The sequence below is a fragment of the Pavona decussata genome, unplaced genomic scaffold (assembly GCF_977016875.1).
Source record: "Pavona decussata unplaced genomic scaffold, jaPavDecu1.1 SCAFFOLD_87, whole genome shotgun sequence".
In the NCBI taxonomy this organism is placed as follows: Eukaryota; Metazoa; Cnidaria; class Anthozoa; order Scleractinia; family Agariciidae; genus Pavona; species Pavona decussata.
The window spans coordinates 3,271,615-3,282,403 of NW_028145504.1; the positions used below are offsets into that span (position 1 = coordinate 3,271,615).

General features: G+C 38.8%; 1 pseudogene across 1 annotated transcript; it reads right to left on the minus strand.

Annotated features, from left to right (window-relative positions):
- Positions 1-554: 554 nt before the first annotated feature.
- LOC146474820 (ficolin-1 pseudogene) lies at positions 555-2,628 on the minus strand (annotated as a pseudogene). Its single transcript, XR_014866011.1, has 2 exons — positions 2,327-2,628; positions 555-1,494 (listed from the first exon to the last, which is right to left on the minus strand). The product of XR_014866011.1 is annotated as a ficolin-1 pseudogene (transcript).
- Between the last annotated feature and the right edge of the window lie 8,161 nt (positions 2,629-10,789).

Here is a 10,789-nt window from a genome sequence, read left to right on the forward strand (position 1 = left end):
GTTAGTGTTACTATTTACAACAAAGAAGCAGCAAACACTACAACTATAGTTAATTGCGGCAATGGTTATGAAGCCTTGCCATGAAACCAATGGCGCTGCAATGGGTCCTTTTCAGCTAATGGTCACATGGCAGAAAATCACCACGCTGGAGAACAAGCTACCCACTGGGACATCTAAAACAAAGACAATTCAAATTTTACTGGATGAAGTCGCTTCGGTGGTTTTGGATGTCAAAGTGTGTAACTTGCTCTCCAGTATGGCGGATTCTGTACAATGTGACTGTTACCTGCATACGGCTCATTTATGTTGAAAGGAAGGGCCGTGACCGTGCACAATCCTTTGCTTTAATATTCACACTACAGCTGAACATCTTAACAGGAACGTTTCTATTGTTCAGTTGCTACAACACTTTTAAAAACTATTGTGGTTTGTGCATGGTCAAGGCCAAAATCATATTATATAACAAAGAAGTTTAATTTTCCATGCTTCATAACCATTACTTTTTATAAACTACAGTTGTATGCTACAATTATAGGCCACATGTGTGTTTTTTTAACTGTTTCGCTGTTTGGGGAATTACCTCCCGCCAAGATCAACATTGATGACGAGTTTTCTATTCGTTCTTGAAATACACACATATCAAAAACGAGATATGTTGATGTGATTGTATTTTGTGCCAAAAAGCAAGTCGGTGTTTTTAATTGGTATGTGATAATTCTGAAACACAAGTTCTCGAAGACTCATTGTGTCAAACGAATCATGCCGAAAGTCCAAAAGTCCACATCTTTTCCACATTTCATTCAGCTTAATAAATGCCACTGACATTACAAATTCATCCCCTCGAGGGCCTAATCTTCATCTCACAGCTTTTCAGTGAGTAGTCAGGACCTTTCCACCGACTCCAAATGAGTCCTCTTCCACCATATGGTGAGTTGGAATACGGGCCAGTTAACACCGACTGAAAACAATCCGCGTTGAACCACCAGGAGGCCTTGGAGATTATGGCGCAGTTTTCATTTTGGTTTCTGTCGTTGTCTGAATTCTCTGTTGTGAAAGCCATTTCATTAGCGCTAGCTAAAGCATCTCCTGCGGTCCCCGAGTAACCCCTAACACTCAATTTGTAGTTGAAATGTGCTGGATTTACATAAAAATGCTCATATTTCGCATAGGTAGTGTTTCCCTCCCAGTCTTCTAATTCCACACGAAGCTCATGAGGTTCTGCAGAGGCAAAAAGATGCATGTCATTAAGGCCAAGCCAGAAATTTACAAAGTGATTTCCGAAAGATTTCTTGTATCGACTAAAAGGCAGATGGAAGTCTTTTGAGCCGTCTTTGCGTCTTAACAACACCATCCAGCCACCTCCATCAGTCTGCATGTCGCAATAGACAGGAACATTAGTGCCATCCCCACGGGTTATCGTGTAGACCCCGTTTTTGTTATTGCCACTCTCCAACCACTCAAGACAAGATGCTGGTTTGGTTGTTTTGGTTGTTTCTAAAAGGAAATCGAACTCGTCATCTTAACTGGCAAATTAAGCGTCATTTTATGACATTACAGAGAATCTGGAGTGAACATCTATTTGCTGTCTTTAGAAAAACAATCGTCCAGGCAGGCAGGACTTTTGAGTACGAAATTAACGGTTATTGACAGAGGTAATTTTTCAGTCGGTGACGCAGGCATCTTCGGAAAAGCGAGAAAATCCGAGTTCTCCCATGCAACAGGAGTCGAACCTCCAAACCTTCTCAATCTTGGGAACTAGGCCATTAAACTAGGTTCATGTGACTAACATCCTGCATACTGCTAGGATTTGAATGTCACTATACATAGGGCGGCCAATGTGACCTAATGAGTTGATGAGCAAGAAAATGCTATATAAATGAAAATGAGAACCAACGCCGAACGCCTTCAGTAAAATTTAACAACTTTACAAATTAAAACTTGCCTCACAATTTCGTTGCGACACAAGTTGCATGAATCATTGCCTGGGTGTAACATGCGTGAAATGAGCATGTGTCGCAATTCTTTTGCTGCCGCAACAGTTGCGAAAAATAGAACCCGATTCTATTTCGTGCAATGGTGATTGCAACAAAAATATTGCAAGGCAAGTTTCAGGGCATGTTACACTACGCAACGTTTGGTGCAACTTGTGTTGCAACGGCGCAAAGAAATTGCCAAAAAAGTTTTAAGACAAATTGCTTAGGGTAATGTAACCTAAAGCTTGCTGTGACTTCAGGTAGAATCAACCTAATAATTGTGTAATACTAATCAAAACCAAATATACAGTAAGCATTGTGACGAAAGATCGACATGTACAAAAGCAGTTTACCTTTATTTTCGCAGTCTCGTCCGTTGAAACCGCTGGGGCACACACACTCGTAGCCATTGCCTTCGTACACTGGATAACAAGAGCCGCCATTTTGGCATAATGTCCTACCATTCTCACAAGGATTCTAAATAAAGAGAATAATCGAACAATAATTACAATAACCTTCCTATTCGAGTTGAAATATAGTGTTTCCAAATTTTCTTTTCTCCGGAGAACGTTATCAGATTACCCTGAGCTACGAGTTAGTTCAATCAAAAAGCCGTTCAATCAAAATGCCACTCTATTTTCTTACCACTCCTGTCTGCCTCTTTTACGGTTATGACTAGCAGCACGCTATTTCAATTATCTTTAATCAGTTTAATGCCTTCTCGGGCCTTTTTGTTGTTGTTGTTGTTGTTGTTGTTGTTGTTTGTTTGTGCTAAGTAGTATTTTGGGTTCTCTTGACAAGACAATCAGAAGACCGAAAGTCCAAGCAGATGAAGCTAGAAAATGAAGTTAAAATGTTTCACTGGATGCCCTTTCCAGCAGAGTCAAAATCGAAGTTGGTCCTTGCTTGAATTAATGAAGGACGTCAACTAAACATCTAAAAGGTCTAAACTGTTGACAAACAACTAAACAGTTTTCAAAACGACCTTATGTTAGCAACAATTTTTATCTCCAACTTTCGGCAATAACTACATGTGCCTCAAATAAGGAACTCACCCTGATAAAGAAATGATGGAAGTCTTTGCTGTGATTGTACGTGGATTTACTGTTGTACTTGTCAGTTCGGATTAACTCACAATCGTATTTCTTTGCAATCGGATTTCCCAAGTTAAACGAGAAGCACTCCCAGTGTGCAAGGCACGCAAAAGTACAATCTTCCATTGAATCAACAACAGAAGAAGTCATTTGGTGACTTGTGAGGCGATGAAAGGCTTCCACATCGAAGTTAAAATATCTGAAGCCGCCGGAGCCTTCAGACTGCGTTGTAAATTGGATGGAATACAGAGAGAAAACCAAGAAGAGAAAAATAATGGTGCCATTCATATCTGCCCTTTAATCTCGAAATTCTGGTCTGTGCTGTTGTGTTTCTCGATTTTCCCCAAATACCTAGCTATACCTTATCAATCATTTATTTTACATTTTTGTTTTCAATTTCGGACTCTTTGAATAAAATTTAGTTCACCCTGGACAGACCAGACATAAAACAAATTAGAGTGCGACAGTATTGCATGGTTCATTAGGGTGTTGATTGCGGCAATGCAATTAATTTCGTTTCTCTTTTTATCTACAAATTACCTTCATCATCAGTTATTATTTTAAACATTTATGTCAGCTGGCCCATTTCTTCGCAGTGATCCATTATTTTACATAAAAACCAAACTGCAAAGTAAATTTATTTTTATCCCAGTATGATCTACAAACTGATTTGAAGCGAGACATTCCAAAAAGTATGGCAATCGAAAGTGGACTTAAAGTGATCCATTAATGACTTTAGTCAAGGATCCAATTTCGAAAAATTTCGTTTCTCTTTTTATCTACAAATTACCTTCGTCATCAGTTATTATTTTAAACATTTATGTCAGCTGGCGCCATTTCTTCGCAGTGATCCGTTATTTTACATAAAAACCAAACTGCAAACTAAATTTATTTTTATCCCAGTATGATCTACAAACTGATTTGAAGCGAGACATTCCAAAAAGTATGGCAATCGAAAGTGGACTTAAAGTGATCCATTAATGACTTTAGTCAAGGATCCAAAATGTTTACCTTTGAGACACATGCATCAATTTCTGGTGCAGTTTTAACAACATCACTTAATTTCGGGTTAGCATTTCTTTTTATTCGTAGAATAAACATATAAATCAAAGAAGAAATTTTATTTGATCAATACATACGGTTTGGTTCGACCCGACTGAGATCTGTTTGATATATAAGATTTAAAGGGACACTGTCACTGCGATTTTGCTATATTTTCATCAAAATGGCTCAAATATTTGACAAAGAATCTTTTTCTAACCTGAAATTGCTGTTAGCATCGAGAAAGAAATATCAAGGGATTTATCTGGGGAAGAACAAACTATTAGCAGTTTTTGACGACTTCTCTACAATACACAGCAGAAACTTGAAAAAACTAGCCAATTTTTTCAAGTTGCAATCCATTTCCATCCTAGCCATCCCCAGGAAAAGAAAATTAATACTAGTTTCTGTGCATTATTAGGGTTATTGTTAACAAAACTGAACCGTTATTTTGACGATTCCATCGATTTAAATATGCTTTTTGGCTATTCAAAGTAACACAAACTATAGGTGACACTGCCCCTTTAAACCACTCTAAGGTTTATTTGCGTACTTCAGTATACTCTACTGACCTAGTTAAAAGAAGATTGCAATCAACTGTATCAAAGGCCTTCTTTAGTTCTAGGGGAACTATAGACTACAGGGAAGCGTGGATAAATGGATGGATGGATGGACGGACGGATGGACGGACGGACGGACGGACGGACGGATGGAGGGAAGGACGACGGACGGGCTGGCTGGCGGTGAGCGATCGGACGGACGAGTGGGTTGGTCGGTGGATGGTTGCGTGGAACATCATTATTAGCACTGGAAATTGGAGCATTTAAGTGATTCAGTTATGCCACCTTATTTCATGTATTTCATGAAGCACCGTTTTCCACCCCGCGTACATATTTTTGGACTTATTTAGTTATCCTGCATGCTTTTCTAGAAGTGACAGCAATGCGACACGAATTACGTTACCTCTCCAGCAATTAATTATGGGATTAGCTAGAGTTCAACCTGTGCCTGGAATAACCCATAGGAACTGAATTGTCAATAATTTTATAGGGAAAAGAATGTGGATCTGGAAAAGCAATCAAGGCCTTGCACTTGCGGTAAGCTGGGAAATGGAGTTGGACAATGTTGTTGTTTTTCGCCCAGCCATGCTGTTCCTCTTGGTCAAAGACCGGATTATCAAAAATCACAAGTGAAAGTTTTGGAATAGGGATCCAGTGGAGCCTTCTTTCCCAGCTACACGATTTGGACATCGCTGTCCAGTGACTAACTGCAACTTCAAGAAAGACAAGCCTCATCATAAAGAAGGCAAGGCCAATGCCATGCAAATCAGAGAACATTCAATAATTCTGGAAAACGTGCCAATGGAAGATACCAACTCGTTTACAAAACTAGGAAGTGCGATAGCTACAATGGAGGGACCTAGGGAAGCATGACGATGAGGAGTGACAGTCAAGATGAGCTTTCCTCAGGATCAGACTTGTCTGTCTAAAGATCAAAGCGTAACCGGAGTATATTCACTGCTAACCTGAAGAATGTGTTGATGTACTTGAAATAAAACTTGGAGTGTGACAAAAAGCCAGACCTTTGTAAATGGATTACTACTCTTCATCATTGAGGTCAGATGGGCCACATTAGAAGGGAAGATTTAGGAAATGAAACACCTTTAAAGATACAAAGCTCTAGATACAGAAACCGCCATTTCTACGCCAAATTTTAAAGACTTGTGGACAGTAAAAAACCAAAAGAAAATCAAACAACTTGAAAGATGTAAGGCTGATCGAACAGCTAGTATTTTAATAACATTACCATATCTCGGTTAGGGCAAACTAACCTTCATCAGCAGCTAAAAAAGCTAAAAAAACAAACTGTTATAATATTTAAAAGAAGGTAAGACAAATTATGATACATGATCGGCTTAAAAGAATAACTATGCTCAGTCTGATCAGAAATGGACGTGGGTACGGTGGATCACCGAGCAAGCTGTGTTCTCGGCCCTCGCAAAGGAAGAGGACGCAACGAAGAAGTAAGAGAGAGAGTATCAACATTGACTGGTATGTTTAAGAAATGGCTGCTGGTATTCAGATCAATGTTTTCTTCTTTTGGAAATTACATCAGTTTCATTAAAAGAGGTATTGCAATGTCTCTGGAACGCTTGAATTCATGAGAGATACACCAATTAAATAGCTTATGAGGCTTGCTTGTCAATTCTGGGTATATCTCATTTTCGGAGCCCCATCTTTGTCTGAAAAACTGCTGCAGTGATACGAAGTCTTGTACGCTCGTCTTTTTCTAGTTTCCTCAGTGAGAATTGCACACCTGAGTTCGCTCGTTCCAGAATGTGCAGTTATTAAAAAGGTTTAGCAAACTAATCCTACATAAAAAGCAAATTCTTTTAGTTATAAGTTCAAAGATTAAAGGAACACTTGCCGACAAATTTTGAAACTATTAATGTTTTGTTAAAAAATTCAATTAATTGTCAATTTTCGTCTTAATTAAACACGGCGGCCCAAACGATTTCAATAAATAAACCAATCTTTATTTGAATTCCTCGGTTAATTAATTTTTTAGTCTTTAATTTATTTCTTTACTTGGTTGTCAATTTTTTTATTTACAAGAAACTCTTATTTGCTAGCTAGTCTAACTAAAGCGAAATTAAAACTGATTCTTATGATCCATGTAAACAAATTTCGTCGCTAAATAAATCGAATAATGGTAATTCAGCATCAAGCCGCTTCGAACGCGTTAACCTTAGCCAAACTTTGTTACGTAAAACTTTACTACCAAAAAAATCAAGTCCTCTTGTTCTCAACGGGACGAAAAATATAGTTAATAGAGCGTGAGACTAAGGCCAGCTAGCTGCTTGTAAATTCGGAAGATAGGAATCTGTTCCCAAAAATTAGCTGCGACTTAAATTTTCATAATGTTTCTTAAACAATTTCGTTGGTCGTTGAGTCCCCACGATAAAAAGTGTCGAACACTGCAGAGTATTACAATACAACTGATTACATATTACATACAATATTACAATGTCATGATACATTTCATATCAGTGGAAAGACAAGGCTTCCAGTTTTCTTCTCGACGTTAGTTATCTTGCTTTCTTAGTAGCTGAAGCAATGCTTCACGGATCACTTTGCTTCTCAAACAATAGATTATGGGATTAAGCAGTGAATTTAATAGAACGCAAGAAAATGTTAAGGGTCTTATACTGACGAGTAATCGGCTCACCAGAGAAGAATGTTGAAAGAGTCGAGATGCAAAGCCACCAAGAACCCCTGGTGAAAATGACAAAAGCATACCACCTATGATAAGAGTGGTTGTTTTCCAAGCTTTTCGATCATTTAAAAACTTTCTTGTGGCCTCTGAGGGAACTTGTTCAGATCGGATCTGGATCATGTGTCGACAACATACAAGGTAAACCGAGACATGACACAAAATAATCACAGACATGCATAGAATTGCAAATGCATGAGTTGAATTTACCATTAAATCTGGAACAGCACGCCTGAGAACACGATGAACAAACCAAACAAACCAGCAACATACAGCCGCCATAGTAACACGGAATTTTGTCACGATACTCTCATACCGGAAGGAATATTTCATTGCCAGGTAACGTTCGAAGGCGATAAGCATCAGGTGTAAGAAGGATGCAAGGCATAGACAGGGGACTGCCACAAATAGGGTCTGCAATAACTTGTAATACATCGATCGTGATCCACCAGATATGCGGAAGATCTCTCGGGTGATGAACACCGGCTGGCAAAATATTCCAACGACAAGGTCTGTCCCTGCCATGCTTGCCAGCAATATGTTGTGCGCAGTCTGAAGTCTTCTTTTCGTCCCCACTGCTATTATGATGAGCGCGTTTAGAAGGACTATAAGTGGGCATGTAATAAAGTTTACAGCGATAGTCAACACTGCAAAGACTTTGTCTACAGCGACGTACTTGTCATCAGTTAGTGTAGAATATTTAGTGGTATTATTCATGTCAAAGCTTCCTTCAGTGAAGAAAATGACAGCTTGGATCAAATGTTATAATTTTTTTCAGAACACTACGGAATTAATGATGAAATGCTTACAGAACGTGTGGTCCAGCTGTGCTTATTGCAATGGCCGGGCTTCCTGTAGAGGAAATAGAATGAGTAAGGTACGTGCTTGGACCTTGTGGGATTTGTTTCCAACACTCATGATTGAAGTCTTTGGCCTTTCTTGACAAACAATCTTAGCAGCTCCACTCATGCATTTTCTGTGAAAATGAAACAAAAGATTTAGCTTTGATTAATTTCTACAAAGATTAAAAAGTTTACAGAACAGGTGGAATATTTCAACACTTTCACATCTTTTAGGAAATCATTTCATTTATGCCGTATATATCGAGTTTTATTGTGCTACATCTAATGATAATTGCATAATTGCTCCGACCTTTGATCTTCGTAAAACTGGATTCAGTTAAGCCCGAGAAATGAATTATTTGTGTTAAGAACATCAAAAATTGCCCCTTTGATGTTCGTAAAACGGGATTATAAGCCCGAGAAATGAATTATTTGTTTTAAGAACATCAAATTTCCGCGGGGCAACTATCAGCCGATGGTTCCTCAACAGAACACTCCATTGCTTAAATATGTTGATGGACTTTAAGTATCACTTGCTTGGCCCTGTTTTGTTCGACCTCTGATGTTTATTTCGATTAGCTGAATACAGGATCAAGTGCTGGATAATCTTATAAAAAATGTGGCTGGTCTACATGGTGTGTTTAGAGAAAAATCGATAAGTTAAGTAATGATTTCGAGAAAAATGTAGATGTATTACGTGAAGACTATGTAATGAACCAATCAGAATTCTAATCAAATGTAAAAGCAACAGAACGAACGAACAGTGAGAAATGTTACTAAAAGTAACGTTTTTCCAGTTTTTATTCTGGAATTTTTCGCAAACGCCCAGCAGATTGGTTTTGAGATCTAAATTACATCCTATCTTCTGAAATAAGATTCAGTTTCAAACCTTTCCTGGCTGCTGTTTACGTAATTTCAAAATGGAGCGATCTTTGAGTTTGCAATTATAATTTCACGAATTGAATTGGCTTTTTAATCACTGCACAATCTAGTTTCAGCGAAATCATATGCTCTTTCGCTCCCAACGATGAAAAGCAAAAAAGACACTGAAGGCAAGAAGCCGCCTTTAATATCACAGTGGTTGTTTGCCCGGCAGTCAAAGACTTCTGGTTTACGCCGCTCTGCTTTTAAACCAGTGCATCTTTGCAATTGGTATCATCTCAAAAAGAGGCCAGAGAGTATCAGCTGATGGTTGCCCCGCGAAAATTTTATGTTCTTAAAACAAATAATTCGTTTCTCGGGCTTTTCTTTGTTCTTTTTTTTTTTTCAGAAGGAAGCTTTGACATGAATGCTACCAACTGTTTCGAAGCCTCGGAGCTTAACTGCCCCGAAGGAACTGATGGCAAGTACGTCGCTGTAGACAAAGTCTTTGCAGTGTTGACTATCACTGTAAACTTTTTTACATGCCCGCTTATAGTCCTTCTAAACACGCTCATCATAATAGCAGTAGGAAAGAAACGAAGACTTCAGACTGCACACACAACATTTTGCTGGCAAGTGTGCTGCCAGCCGGTGTTCATCACCCGAGAGATCTTCCGCATATCTGGTGGATCAACATCGATGTATTACAAGTTATTGCAGACTCTATTTGCGACAGTCCCGTGTCTATGCCTTGTATCCCTCTTACATTTGACGCTTATCGCCTTCGAACGTTTCCTGGCAACTAAATATTCCTTACGGTACGAGAGTATCGTTACAAAATTTCGTGTAACTATGGCGGCTGTATGTTTCTGGCTTGTTTGGCTATGTCATCGTGTTGCCAGGCGTGCTGTTCCAGATTTACCGGTAAATTCACCTCATACATTTATGATTCTATGCATACCAGTAATTATTTTGTGTCATGTCTCGGTTTACCTTGTATGACGTCGACACATGATCCAGATCCGATCTGAACAAGTTCCCTCAGCACCCACAAGAAAGTTTCTAGAGAATCGAAAAGCTTGGAAAACAACCACTCTTATCATAGGTGGTATGTTTTTGTCGTTTTTGCCAGTGGTTCTTCGTGGCAATGCATCTCGACTCTTTCAACATTATTTTCTGGTGAGCCGATTACTAGTCAGTATAAGACCCTTAACATTTTCTTGTGTTCTATTAAATTCACTTCTTCATCCCATAATTTATTGCTTGAGAAGCAAAGTGATCCGTGAAGCATTTCTTCAGCTACTAAGAAAGCAAGATAAATAAAAGTCGAGAGCAGAGCTAGAGGCCTTTTTCTTACTGACATAAAATGTATACCGTATTCACTCGAATAAGCGCCGCACATGGAGCGGAATGTTTAATAAGCGCCGCCCTCGATTAAGGTTACCTGGGACCTTTAGAGGTGTCTTCAGAGGTGTCTCGCGTCCAAGCGATGTAGCGCGTCCGGCTTAAACTGTAGATACCTGAACCCTTATATCAAATTAAAGCTTATGGAGCTGGCTATCCAACTAAACCAAGAATTTTGAAATAAAATGAATTGCCGAATTTTTAGCGCTGTTTTCTCGAATAAATTTTTTTCACTTGGAGGAGCCACTTCAAAAAGCTAAAACTCAAAAGGAATTTGTTCGTTTGCCTTCAAATTTGGACA